This window comes from Aulonocara stuartgranti (genome assembly GCF_965226115.1).
Source record: "Aulonocara stuartgranti genome assembly, chromosome: 14".
NCBI lineage: Eukaryota > Metazoa > Chordata > Actinopteri > Cichliformes > Cichlidae > Aulonocara > Aulonocara stuartgranti.
Window position 1 is genome coordinate 23,093,091 of NC_138950.1, and position 14,964 is coordinate 23,108,054.

General features: G+C 38.2%; 1 pseudogene across 1 annotated transcript; it reads left to right on the forward strand.

Annotated features, from left to right (window-relative positions):
• Window positions 1–285: 285 nt before the first annotated feature.
• On the forward strand, window positions 286–13,209 carry LOC309687708 (P2X purinoceptor 5-like; annotated as a pseudogene). Its single transcript, XR_014280741.1, has 13 exons — window positions 286–798; window positions 3,114–3,264; window positions 3,359–3,430; window positions 7,196–7,271; window positions 7,394–7,490; window positions 7,848–7,928; window positions 8,044–8,185; window positions 9,038–9,174; window positions 9,339–9,432; window positions 10,677–10,742; window positions 10,843–10,925; window positions 11,423–11,483; window positions 11,653–13,209. The product of XR_014280741.1 is annotated as a P2X purinoceptor 5-like (transcript).
• The last annotated feature ends 1,755 nt before the right edge of the window (window positions 13,210–14,964 follow it).

Below are 14,964 nucleotides of genomic sequence, written 5' to 3' on the forward strand. Positions count from 1 at the left end.
AGACAGGCCAGTTCTTTATCTGTCACTCTTGGAAACCCACCTCTTTACCGACACCACGTGAGATGTTGGTTTTTATTTTTATTTCAGTTGTTTTTAGGTGATTCGATGCTGTTTTATCTTGTTTTTGTTTTAATGTAGGGCTGTTTTAATTTTATGTTTTATTTATTTATTTTGCTGTTTTCTGTTTTTCTATTGTTTTAACTTATTTTCTGTACACCACTTTGTTCCTGTGCTGGGTATTTTAAAGTTCTTTATGAATAAAATTGGATTGGAATTGGATTAAAATAAATAAGTAAATTTTAAAAAATAACAAATCATGCAGTTTAAAAACAAGTAACTGGATTAACAAACGTAACAATGAATACAGATTTTAATCAGGCATTTTATAGGAGACCCTTTCCTGTTTTTCCTTGCTTAATTTGTTTTTACAGTTAATTGTTGCGTGTTGATGTTCTTTTACCTTTTCCATTCTGCCTTGCCTTTGATACTAGGGAAGTCCAACAGTAATACCTAAATACATATTGTGGCTAATGTACGCTTGGCGGTGGTTGTGCAATGAGGTGTGTTTTCGCCTCCCACGCGGTGTTTGCTGTAAGAGCTCGCATCGAATCTTTCCATTACAATCAAGTTTCGTTTTAACACTGACATCAAACTGCAGACTAAGAGCTGCGTGATGGCCACGGCCGCGATCAACTCCTTACTGAACTACAAAACAGAAAAATACATTGATACAAAAAATAAGGCAGTCGGAGTGTTGCACAGACTTTTTCAGTTATCTGTCATTGGTTACATAATAGGGTAAGTGCATTATTGCCACGTATAATTTCCTGCACTGTACATGTTATTACTTAACGGGTTAACTTAAAATAAGTCACTGAACAAATATAATAACATTTGGGCTTTGTCTGTAGCATATCGTTTGGTAAACAGAATAAAACAAACAAACAAAAAATATTAATTTTTGAATGAGCGGTTCATTTATTGTATTGAATAGTAGACTATTCGCACGTTACACGCTTATTTTATACTTTAAAGAAGTAAGCAAAATTAAAAATAAAATGCTTAAAATGTCAGAATTTTGACCTGTGCGTTTGAGCAAATACCACATGAACGTTTCTCTTTCGCTGTTTTGTTTTTTGTTTTTGCCCGAACCTATGCGCACTTGTGGCATGCGGTTCAGCGTCTCGCTTTACCCGACACAATTCAAAAGTGTTACCTGGGACACAACAGGCGGAAACGGAACACAAGGGGTCTATTCCTGGCTTACCGATGACAGCCGAAAACCGCATACAGTAATCTTTAGGTGTCATGTGGGTAGAATGTAGAGAACTGTGCATATAAGTCTGCACAAAACAATTTTTACACAACACTTATCTTTATAACTGAGTTTAAATGTTTTGGTGTGTGAAAATGCGTCAGATTATATTAGGTTTATGACGTGCAGTGTTTGAACCACGATCTGTTAGGATTCCTTTAATGTTATCAGCACAAAGATCAGAGAGTCCCTGTTATAGTGGGAGGAAAAGGGGGGCTACCCACTCATTCATGGGGGGGGGGCTTTGTTTATATTAATAGTGGAGGCTTTGATGTTGCTTTTATCCCTTAGCAAAATTAGAAAAATGGGTTAGACCAATTTCACAGCTAAGATATTAGGTTACTGCTAATGCACACTGTTACTGTGGTCTTACCTCAAATAAAGAAGAATATGAAAAGCACACAAATGTGACTAAGAAATCATTTGGCTATGAGCTGCTGTTAATATCAGATGTGACACAGTGTTAATGAGGACAGCTGAACACAATGAAACAGCAGGTCCTTCTCCAAATGATGTGACACAAGGTGAGATCGTTTAGTGGCAACTAAAAAGTATTATTAGGAATCATTTTTGAGGATTGCAAATGTGGGGAGGTTTCAAACTGTGCAGACTTTGTGGAAAACCTTTATCATTGATTTTCATTGAACATGGCATATGAACTGCTCATTACTGGCCACCCCAACAATACCCACTGATTGTCATGTACAGCCGCTGGCTAACTTATTCCTTTAAAACATTCGTCAGAGATGTGGGTCAACATGGAAGAGGGTCGCTGAGACTGCTTATATATTGTCACAGTTTGCTGATTTGGGAGACTGTTTTGAGTGTGATGTAAATACAGAACACAGGCAGGGGTTTAGCAACAAAACAATCTGCTTTATTTGGCTGTTGTAAAAAGTCCAAAAGGCAAAACAGAACCCTAAGAGAAGAAACTAAACTGAGGCATGGGAACAAACTGGGACCAGGAGACTGATGGGACAGATGACACAGGAAGATGGCATTTTCTATAAACACAGAAGGGCAATCGGGGAAGTAGATATTTGAACTAAATCACGGAGGATGTGAGAAGGCGAAGCAAAACTAAATGAAAAGCACAAGGGACAATTAACTATCAAAATAAAGCAGAAAGTGAGAAGCGATAATTAAACTACACCAAGTTTATTGCCCTGGAGAACAGCTACAATCTCAGAGCCAGTAGCTGGCCGTGGTTTAAAGTGCCCCTTGCAAACACAGAGTCAGGAAACATTCGGAAAGTCCTCCGAACGTTCTCATTGTCTCACAGCACGTCCTCTGAGAACCACTGGTCCCTCATTCAATAAGCCCAAATTTTACTTGAGGTTAGTATTTGTAAGCTTTCAGTATAACCTCCAATCTGCTAAATATGCTAAAGTATTTTATTCTGCCTATGCGAACAATGTAAATCGCAGTGTGGACTAAACCATTTTGGTTCTTTTTAAGAGATGAAAGGACCCCTGAGCCTCCACAATATGTTGAAATCAAAGTTCAGTCACACAGCCAGTTCATTTGGGCAATTTACTTATGGAACTAATTAATTAATAATAATAACAATGTAAACAAAAAAACAAACTCTTCATTCCAGGCCTTGCAAGGTTAGAGAGTCCCACTAAGCCAACCACTTTGATACACCTGACTAGCAGTATCACCCCTCAATGCATACTGTATGTCACAAAAGACAGTTGAAAAAGGCAAAAACATATAAAATATCTGCATAAGGTTTGCACCAAAGCTTTTACCAAAGACCTGCGAGAACACTGGGTAGTTCTGCTTTGATTTAAAGGTGGGTTTTCATAGTCAAGCAAGGCTACCAGGAGATAGATGATGCCATCCAGAGTTCTGTCATAACTAAAGTGAAGGGAACTGCGGTGACCAACACCAGTGAATCTGGTCTGCTTGTGTGGGGACCTGAGGAGTATGTCATCCCCCCACAGGTGAGAACACTTTTATTATTTCAGACTAGATTAAAGCCATGCACTGCTGATGAGACTTTGACATTTTGTCTGTTATTTTCTTTTTGTCATTCAGGGTGAAGATGTTCTGTTTGTTGTAACCAGCTTCTTAGAGACACCAAACCAGAAGATGGGTTACTGTGCTGAGGTGAGAACATTTTGTTTTCACTTTAAATCACTGACTGGACATAATAGACCACAGTGATGGTATTTCTAACTTTAACTAAGAGGTGTTTTCATTGTTTTTAGATTTGATGAATGGCAGCGGTGATGATCAGGTCGTTGTCTCAGTTTTAATTGCTGGTCATTCTACAGACTCATTTGCCATCAAATAAAACAATTCTTCTAACATTCCCTTGTTTTACTGACAACGGAAATATTGCCTCTCCTGTTGATTTCACTTTCACTTTAACCTTTCACCTGCCAGCCCAATTTTTCTAGCATGCACCACACCACAGACAGTTTCCTCTTGCAAGTACAGGTTAGATAGAGTGTGTCATACTGTGTTGCAAGTAAATGATGTTAACTCTAAGGAGAGTATCCACTATTTATTTAGGGGATTTGTTTCATTTTGTCTGTTACTTACAGGAAAAAACTTTTTTTCAATAAGTGATTACATGAGATAGGTAACACCATAAAGTGCCAGAATGTGGAAGAATGATATTTTATGAAACTACTTTATCACTCTGCATGTGAATATAACAGACTGGGGAGGCTTCCTCCAGTGCTTCATGGCCCACCTGACAATAGCGTGATGTGTTTAAAGTCATACACATTGGTTTGTGGCTGACCTGTAATTCCTCTCCTGCATGGTAACATATTGTTTGCACGGTAGCAGAGAAGTGTTTTCCTCACACCTCTTAACCCATTTTGTCACCTCCATCATCATCATATGAGTGTGTATGTGTGTCAGTATTCATGATTTATTTTCAGCTCACAATATACAGTATGTAAACCCAGAAGACTCTCTGGGTTGCCTGCCTGATAGCCATCAGCTAAGAAGAAACAAACAGCTATAAAAATTTGCTCTTATAAATATTGACCGAAACCGAGAGCAGGGTCTGACACTTGCAGGGGAGCCTTTTGGTATCATGCAGCATGTGCCATTTTTAACGGTTGAGTTCTAGTAAAATAGAAAAAGCACAGACATGCATCCATTTAACACCCTTGGCTTCATTTAACTTTCATATTCACCATGTTGCTAGAATACAGAAATCTTCTATTTTAGATTAAGATATTCTTGGATGCTAACAAGTTCTGACTGCTTTAAATATACTGAAATTTACTTTTTGTGTTATATTTGTAAATTCTGACTTTGTATCCCTTATTTTTGACTTACATTTACATATGTACAGTGGGGCAAAAAAGTATTTAGTCAGCCACCGATTGTGCAAGTTGCCCCACCTAAAATGATGACAGAGGTCAGTAATTTGCACCAGAGGTACACTTCAACTGTGAGAGACAGAATGTGAAAAAAATCCATGAATCCACATGGTAGGATTTGTAAAGAATTTATTCGTAAATCAGGGTGGAAAATAAGTATTTGGTCAATAACAAAAATACAACTCAATACTTTGTAACGTAACCTTTGTTGGCAATAACAGAGGTCAAACGTTTACTATAGGTCTTTACCAGGTTTGCACACACAGTAGCTGGTATTTTGGCCCATTCCTCCATGCAGATCTTCTCGAGAGCAGTGATGTTTTGGGGCTGTCGCCGAGCAACACGGACTTTCAACTCCCGCCACAGATTTTCTATGGGGTTGAGGTCTGGAGACTGGCTAGGCCACTCCAGGACTTTCAAATGCTTCTTACGGAGCCACTCCTTTGTTGCCCGGGCGGTGTGTTTTGGATCATTGTCATGTTGGAAGACCCAGCCTCGTTTCATCTTCAAAGTTCTCACTGATGGAAGGAGGTTTTGGCTCAAAATCTCACGATACATGGCCCCATTCATTCTGTCCTTAACACGGATCAGTCGTCCTGTCCCCTTGGCAGAAAAACAGCCCCATAGCATGATGTTTCCACCCCCATGCTTCACAGTAGGTATGGTGTTCTTGGGATGCAACTCAGTATTCTTCTTCCTCCAAACACGACGAGTTGAGTTTATACCAAAAAGTTCTACTTTGGTTTCATCTGACCACATGACATTCTCCCAATCCTCTGCTGTATCATCCATGTGCTCTCTGGCAAACTTCAGACGGGCCTGGACATGCACTGGCTTCAGCAGCGGAACACGTCTGGCACTGCGGGATTTGATTCCCTGCCGTTGTAGTGTGTTACTGATGGTGACCTTTGTTACTTTGGTCCCAGCTCTCTGCAGGTCATTCACCAGGTCCCCCCGTGTGGTTCTGGGATCTTTGCTCACCGTTCTCATGATCATTTTGACCCCACGGGATGAGATCTTGCGTGGAGCCCCAGATCGAGGGAGATTATCAGTGGTCTTGTATGTCTTCCATTTTCTGCTGATTGCTCCCACAGTTGATTTTTTCACACCAAGCTGCTTGCCTATTGTAGATTCACTCTTCCCAGTCTGGTGCAGGTCTACAATACTTTTCCTGGTGTCCTTCGAAAGCTCTTTGGTCTTGGCCATGGCGGAGTTTGGAGTCTGACTGTTTGAGGCTGTGGACAGGTGTCTTTTATACAGATGATGAGTTCAGACAGGTGCCATTCATACAGGTAACGAGTGGGGGACAGAAAAGCTTCTTACAGAAGACGTTACAGGTCTGCGAGGGCCAGAGATTTTCCTTGTTTGAGGTGACCAAATACTTATTTTCCACCCTGATTTACGAATAAATTCTTTACAAAACCTACCATGTGGATTCATGGCTGACAAGGAGTTGATAGTGGACTTCCGGAGGTGCAGAGAAGTACACACCCCCATCACCATCAACGGCGCTGCTGTGGAGAGAGTGAGCAGCTTCCGGTTCCTTGGTGTACAGCTGGCTGAGGATCTTACGTGGTCAGTACACACAAACAAAACAGTGAAGAAGGCGCAGCAGCGCCTCTTCTTTCTCAGGAGACTGAAAAGATTCGGCATGAGCCCCCGCATCCTCAGGACCTTCTATCACTGTGCCATTGAGAGCATCCTCACTGGATGCATCACCACCTGGTATGGCAACAGCACCGCCTACAACTGCAAAGCTCTCCAGCGAGTAGTGCGGTGCTCTGAACGGATAATTGGAGGTGAGCTTCCCTCCCTCCAAGACATCTACAGGAAGCGGTGCCTGAGGAAAGCGGGGAGGATCATCAAGGACTCCAGTCACCCCAGCCATAAACTGTTCAGACTACTTCCATCAGGAAGGAGGTTCTGCAGCATCCGGTCCCGTACCAGCAGACTGAGAGACAGCTTCTTCCACCAGGCCATCAGACTGCTGAACACGTCATAGACACCTCAGCTTCACTACTGGAACTTTAACATTATGCACTACACACTGTACAGTAATGCCACTGTTTTGCACATGTCTCAACTCTGTATATTTTATTTTATATATTTTATTTATTGTTTACTCTATTTAAATTGTAAAATATGTGTACACACACACACACACACACACACACACACACGTAGAAAAATATTTAGTATACACATCCAGAAATGCATATACTATTATATATTGTACATATATTTATTAGTTTCAGATGTAGCCATTCTTGTATTTTGCTTGTTTACATTATTGTATTTTGCACAACTCTGTTGCTTGTGAAGCTCGCACACAAGAATTTCACTCACATGTGCTGTACCAATGTACCTGCACATGTGATGTGACAATAAAAGTGATTTGATTTGATTTGACTAAATACTTTTTTGCCCCACTGTATTTATCATTTAGTTCGATATACTATATCACACTTGGTTCTGTGTTGTGTTTTTTGTTTTGTTTTTTACATTGCCTCTGTCCTTTTTTTGTTCTCAGAGCCACAAAGTGCTTAATGGCCACTGTAGTGTTGACGAGGACTGTAAAAAGGGAAAGATGGTGGAGTCTGGTCATGGTGAGAAAGAAACATCCTGATATTAAATCAGTATTGTGAAACATGTCTGAATCAGAAACTCTTTTCACATGATCATCTAGATGTTTTTAAACAGGTTTTTTTTTGTTGTCTGTTGTCTAAAGGAGTCATGAGCGGCAAATGCATAAGAAACAATGAAAAGTCCAATGGGACCTGTGAAATATTTGGCTGGTGTCCAACTGAAAAAAACATCAAACCACAGTGAGGACAAATTTGAAATGACCAATCCTCCTTTCTCTCTGCACTAACATGCACAAACATTCAGGCAAATCACGTGTAGTTGTCATTTATCGGGTCAGCACAACAGGTTTGGCACTAAATCTAAACTAAGGATGTCCTACACTGAGACACTCAGCTTCATGACCCAGTCTTATAATAGTATTGTATCAGCTCACATTAAACAGCACTGGGTCATAGATGGGTTCATTTCCCACTCAGCAATTCAATCACAATCCCTCTCTATCTGCTACAGGAAGGTTTGACTTTGATTTGTTTTTATTGTTGTCTTATACATTTATTCACAAAAATGTATATTTACTTAACATTTTGTTTTCACAGAAAGCCTTTGCTCAAAAATGCTAAAAACTTCACCATCTACATCAAGAATTTCATCCAGTTTCCTAAATTCTCATTTTCAAAGTAAGTCCTCTTTAACATTTACAACAATATCTCCTTGTACTTGCTGACTAGCTGGATATTGCTGTGTGCAATAAGCAGTTCACATCCATAAATATGTGTTTTTCTTAACTCTGAGGTCCAACATCCTCAAAACAACTGATCAATCCTACTTGAAGAAATGCAGATATGATGAGAAGCAATACCCCTACTGCCCCATCTTTCGCCTGGGAGACATTACGAGAAGAGCTGGATACAACTTCCAAGACATGGCCACACTTGTTAGTATTACATTGTATTTTCTCAAGATTGTGTTAATGTGATATAACCTCAAATGTTACTTTCTAACACACATAGAGTTTATACCCCAAAATAATTATGATGACTGAATCCATGACTTAAAGGTTTTTTTTTAGTTACTGTTATTAGTCATGACCTTTGCTCATTGTTCTTGGGAGAAATTGTGAGACAACCGAAACATGTCCCACTGAACAAAGTTTCTCATGTTTCCTACTTCATTAGGTACAACTGTTCAACTGTCCCAAATCATTCCACTTAATGATTTGGGATCATTAAGTGGAATATCTAATCAGCCAATTACAATGCACCAAGTCAATCCATTTAGGAATTAAGACATGATCAAGATTACTTTCTGTAGTTCTATTCCTTGATAGCCACAGTGTACCCATTTTCTGACAGCTTCTTCCAGCAGGATAACGCACCATGTCACAAAACTCTGACAAAACCTGATCTCAAACTGTTTTTGAACATGGCAATGAGCTCACTTAACTATAATGGCCTCCAGTCACAAGAGCTAACAGAGAACCTGTGGAATGTGGTGAAATGGGAAATTAATCCCCTTGATGTGCAGCTGTGTGGTTCTGTCATGTCATGTGGACTGTTCTCTGTGGAATGTTCAGTGCCATGAAGAATTAGTTCTTCGTGTTCTGAAGGATTAAAGGGGTCTGATCTGGTACTAGCAGGATGTAGCTAATGTTTAACAAATGTTTTCTATACAGCTGTGAATGAACGCAGGTAAAACACCACTAATGGAATGCATACAAGTATCCAAATTTGAATACATGTATAAAAATAAAAATCTTAGAATAAGCATGTTTTGGCTGTTTTGTTAGGGTGGCGCTATTGGCATTGTGATACAGTGGGACTGTGACCTTGACAAAGGCACCTCTCACTGTAATCCAGAGTACCAGTTCACTCGCCTGGATGCCACTGTCTCCAACAAGAGCATCGCAACAGGATTTAACTTCAGGTGAGGCTCACTGCAGAGCATCTTTGTTGGCATGGTGCACAGACATGTAATCATCTTTACAACTTATGAAAGGAATAAAGAACCATAACCATTCTAAATTACCTAAAGGTTATTTATGTTTATCTTTATTTTATTTTTTATATTTTTGTTTTCTTCTCTAACAGACATGCAAGATACTTTAAAAATGCTGCTGGTGAAAGCTATCGATCTCTATACAAAGTTTATGGCATACGATTTCATATCCTGGTATATGGGAAGGTATGTACAATGCATCAGTGACAGAATGAATGCATAAATGGTGCCAATGCATTACAATAAGATAATTTATGTAATAAAGCCAATACATATAACACCAATGCAAAAATACCATTATTATTAGTAGTAGTATCCTCTCTTCTTAGGAGAGGGGTTATTAGGAATGATTTGACAATTAGACAGAATACAGTAATTAAGGGCATAAACTGCAAGAACGTGGAACATAAAATCAGACTTTATGCGGATGATGTGTTACTTTTTCTCCAAAACTCACAAACCAATCTCTCTGGGGTGATTGCATTGATAAACTCTTTTGCAAGAATTTGCAAGAAAAGATTTTTAGAATATCAACAAATTAAATCCATAGTAAAAAAAAAGAAATTTAAACCCTGTCAAGTTGAACTACAAACACCATCGAGTGTGGTACAATTTCTTACTCGTAAAACCCCAAAATTACTCTCCAAAATATACAGAATGCTTTCTAAAACAGATGAATCAATATCACTTCCTATTGCAAAATGGGAAGTGGATTTATCAGTTAACTTAACTTTTTTCACTGCCCTATGCATTGCCAAGAAAACAGTCCTCATGAACGGGAAAATTCTAACCAATATAGAAATTATCTAATAGATACAGCCTCTGCCACCACATCAAATCAATTGCTCTGGGCTCCTTTGATCAGCTCCATCACCTAGTGGGGGTGGGGGGTTATAGTTTGGTCTGAGGGTGCTCCGTCTCCGGGCTGGGGCCCTGGCTGGGCCTTGGGTCCTGGTTGGTATGTCGCCGGGGTTGTGGGTGGGTGTATGGGTGTATGGGGGCTCAGCCCTGGCGCAGGGTGCCGCCAGTACATCGAGCCACCTGAGGGGCTCTTCAACTGGTGGGGGAGGCTGTTATATCTTGCAGGAGGTCTCCTCTCTCCAGGAACTCACTCTGCAGATGGGGGAGATACAGGAGATACAGGAGAAGAACTCAGCCTGGGTGTCTATTGTCTTGTGTAGTCTGGAAGATGAGTGGATGACGGGGTGGGTGCAGTTTTCTCTGTGGTGGGGTCAGGTGGGTTGTCCTCTTTCTTTGCCTTTAGACAATAATTCTGATGGCAAAAGAACCAAACGGGACTGGTGAAAAAAAAAGAAAAGAAAAAAGGAATGATTTGAAAAGAGCACTGCAGTCTTTGCTCTTTGAACAAAAATAAATTGTAATAAACTCCTATTTAAAAACATCTCTTGGGTTTCTGATCTCCTCCACAGGCTGGAAAGTTTGCCATAGTCCCCTTGGTTGTCAATATTGGTTCAGGACTGGCTGTGATGGGAGCTGTGAGTATCATTAATAATTAAATCAACATGATATTAAATGAATTGAACAGCATTTTTTTTACATATATATCACAGAATTGAATAAAATTCTTTTCAACAGGGAACCTTCTTTTGCGACATTGTCCTCCTTTATTTAACTACGGGGAAGAAGTCTTACAAAGACCAGAAGTTTGAAGTCTTAAAGTATGAAAAGCAACACACGAGTACAGATGTAGACATTTCTTAGGTTTTTTTCCATATTGAAAGGACCACAGTATGTGTGTATAGAGAATAATGAGCTAGAATAACTTCACATTAGATTTTTTTAAAATACATATATTTAATATGATATATAATTTGAATAGTTTGATTGATTTAATAATTGAGTCCAATAACATATGCTATTTAAAATCAAGACATAAGCTTGTGTTTTGGGGTTAATTAAAAGCTATTATGGTCCTCACAGGACATAAAACATGCTTAACCTTAAACATTTCCAGGAGTCATGCTGAGCCCTACAACACTGATAATCACTTTATTACAAGTTCCCAGTTTCATTTGTAGTGAGGTGTTTTCATTGGTGTTTTCATTGGTGTTTTCATTGTGGTTCATTGTGGTTTATTACTTGTTGTTAATAAAAAGATCCTACATCATTCATTATTATCTAACTATTGAAGTAATACAGTTTTTACAAATTTCAGTCAGGAAAAAGTGAAGAAAGGTGAAAACGTCCAGGAAATGCAGTAATGGGCTGTCAGAGGGGTATGTTTCTGCTCTCATTTGTCTTTAAAGACTGTATTGTTGCGCGTGCATGTGTGTTTGTGTGGATTTTGATTTCTAGTTAAGGATATATGTTCATTTATGACTAGAAAAATGCATTTCTGGTGTGATCTGTGGTTAATTTACGCTTCTTTACTATTTGTTACAACAGGTCTCTGATCTGCAGAAACTGTGCCATGAAAGATATGAAGAACAAAATGGAAAAGGACAATCAAAATAGTGTAACATATCAACTATTAAGTGTTCAAAGGTCATGTCCTAACCTCATTTCACAAGTTTAGCCATAAAATATTTTAGCATTATTATGAAGAACATAAACCAAGTTTACTGAACTTTTATCTGTTTACTTTCATGGCTGTGACTTTTTTTTTCTTTTAACACTATTCAGTTCAATTTAGAGTTATTTATGTAACCCCACTTCACAATAACAGTCACCTCAAGGTGCTTTATGCTACGTCCACACTAGCCCGGATAAATTTAAAAATGGCATTTTCGTTTGAAAATGCTCCATGTCCACACTATCGTTTTCAGTTGTTTTCACAGAGTTGTGTGCCCTCACTAAAACGGCCAAAAATTCCAGTCCTGCGCATACATGAAACGCAGGACTCATTTCTATCTGCCATTTATTTACTTACTTTGGATTAATAGTCCAGCCTACAAAAAATGCAAGCATTAGCTATATTTTCAGCATCACTCCTATATAGGAAAGTTTCCATTTAAGAGATACTGTGTAGATGAAAGAAATCAGTGCTACATTTTTATTTAAATTGACTAACGATGTATAAGCATGTATAATGTAAAAATTACTGATACAAGCACAGACTCCTGTGGAACTCCATGAATGTGTGATGAATAGTAGAATGTCCAAGCGTCATGGAGGGCTTTTGTTTTAGTAGAGTAACAAACAATTTGCAGTGAGCATGTACCACTATAACCAACCAGATCAACCTCTGTGGGAGCAAAGTTTAGGTGGCTGCTTTGTATTTTGTTCGCACATCCCACTGAAGAGCATAACAAAGGAGGAAGCACTTCTTTAAATTTGATTACATCACTTCAGAAAGACATCTAGTGTTTTCCAGTGCTGTGCTGTGTTCTTTAGAAATACTGTTAAATGTTCATTGTATGTTTTAGTTTAAGTACCCTGAAGCAGCCGTTGTTCTGTTTTGGTATTATATAGGTTAAACTGAATTTATTTCAACTGAACTGAATTGAAGTGAATTGAACAAGAGCTTCAGAGAGCACAAATCCCCACAGAAAGAAAGTGGTCATACGAAAACTTTAGTAATTTATGTCGTTTCTGTTGCGTCACGCTGGTGCTGGGCTGGTTTTATTAAAAAATGCTACATCAGCCTGCTTTTATAACAACACACTGATCCCTGATCTTTGACCTTGAAACAATATATACTATAATTTTTCTGGGTCAACATTGACCTTGGGTACTAACAGTGAAGGTCAAGGTCAAATGCTTAGCCAACCTAGCTACACATGAAGTTTGAAGAAAAATTGTTTGTAATATCTGAACTGAGCAAAAAAAGAAAAAGAAAGAGAAAGTCTGCAGTCATTCAGAACGGTTGGTCTGTTTATGCTTGATTTTCATTGTTAAATATTGGACACCTCATGTATGAAATGGGCATTCAGTGTCATCTTCTGACACTATTGTTTTTCATACTTTATGTGATTTTGAAAAACTTCAAATAAAGATGTTGAAAAGAAATTATGTGTTGTTTCTATCATACCTTTTAGTTGCTTCCTTGGTGTGATCTTTTGTAACACTCCTATGTACACATCTACACACAGTGGAGACACTTGCACAGATGCTGTGTGACAGTTGATCAGTTCTTGTTTATAGATTGTGTAAATATTGCAGCACAGCCAACGTGAAATGCATTCCTTCCTTTTTTTCTCAGATAGGGGATTTAGTCAGCCAGCTGTCGGTTAATATAGTTTATTCATGGTGACATCATTGAAATAATCAGATTTTAAAAAGAACTTTATGCTGAACAAGTAATTTTTAAACCTTAGCGGTGGAAGTGCATTTTTAATGTATACTTCATATAGATGAATGATAAATTAATATATGTGTGTGTTATTTTCATTTAGAAAATGACAATGATTTGATCTGAATTTGTATTTCTATTTTCCTTTATATCCACAATGTTTTAAATTATAATGTAAATAATGCAAATAGTATTACAACTTCTTATGTTAACATAACTATGATAATGTAACTTTGTTAATGTAATTGTCAGAGTAACAATATTAAATACTTTGTCAATATTAAAAGTAAGAGTGTAATAACACAAACACAACATTAAGGTTTTTGGCCCCAAACAAACCGACTTAGACATAATTTCTCTGATTGAATTAGTGGAAAACACACTAGTTTGCACCTCCTCAGTGTTGCCTACAGATGTCACCAAAGGACAGCTTCACAACTGTAGCTTGCACAGTAGCTCTGTGAAGGTTCTCAGTCATCCAGGTCACGTCCAGGTAAGAAGCTTGGAAAGAAAACCGTCTGGACTTTTTGAAATTGCTTGAAGATGTTTCATCTCTCATCTGAGAAGTTCTTCAGACCTTGCACACTATCCCTAAAAGATAGCAATGGTTGCACAGCTGAATAATGCTTTCTGACAACAAATAAACGCTGTGTCTAAAACACTTTTGTAACACTCCTATGTACACATCTACACACAGTGGAGACACTTGCACAGATGCTGTGTGACAGTTGATCAGTTCTTGTTTATAGATTGTGTAAATATTGCAGCACAGCCAACGTGAAATGCATTCCTTCCTTTTTTTCTCAGATAGGGGATTTAGTCAGCCAGCTGTCGGTTAATATAGTTTGTTTATTCATGGTGACATCATTGATCATCATTGACATCATTTTAAAAAGAACTTTCTGCTGAACAAATAACTTTTAAACCTTAGCTGTGGAAGTGCATTTTTAATGTATACTTCATATAGATGAATGATAAATTAATATATGTGTGTGTTATTTTCATTTAGAAAATGACAATGATTTGATCTGACTTTGTATTTCTATTTTCCTTTATAATTTAAAACATTGTGGATATAATGTAAATAATGCAAATAGTATTACAACTACTGAAACTTCTTATGTTAACATAACTATGATAATGTAACTTTGTTAATGTAATTGTCAGAGTAACAATATTAAATACTTTGTCAATATTAAAAGTAAGAGTGTAATAACACAAACACAACATTAAGGTTTTTGGCCCCAAACAAACCGACTTAGACATAATTTCTCTGATTGAATTAGTGGAAAACACACTAGTTTGCACCTCCTCAGTGTTGCCTACAGATGTCACCAAAGGACAGCTTCACAACTGTAGCTTGCACAGTAGCTCTGTGAAGGTTCTCAGTCATCCAGGTCACGTCCAGGTAAGAAGCTTGGAAAGAAAACCGTCTGGACTTCTTCTTTCCAAGCTCCTTTGACCTT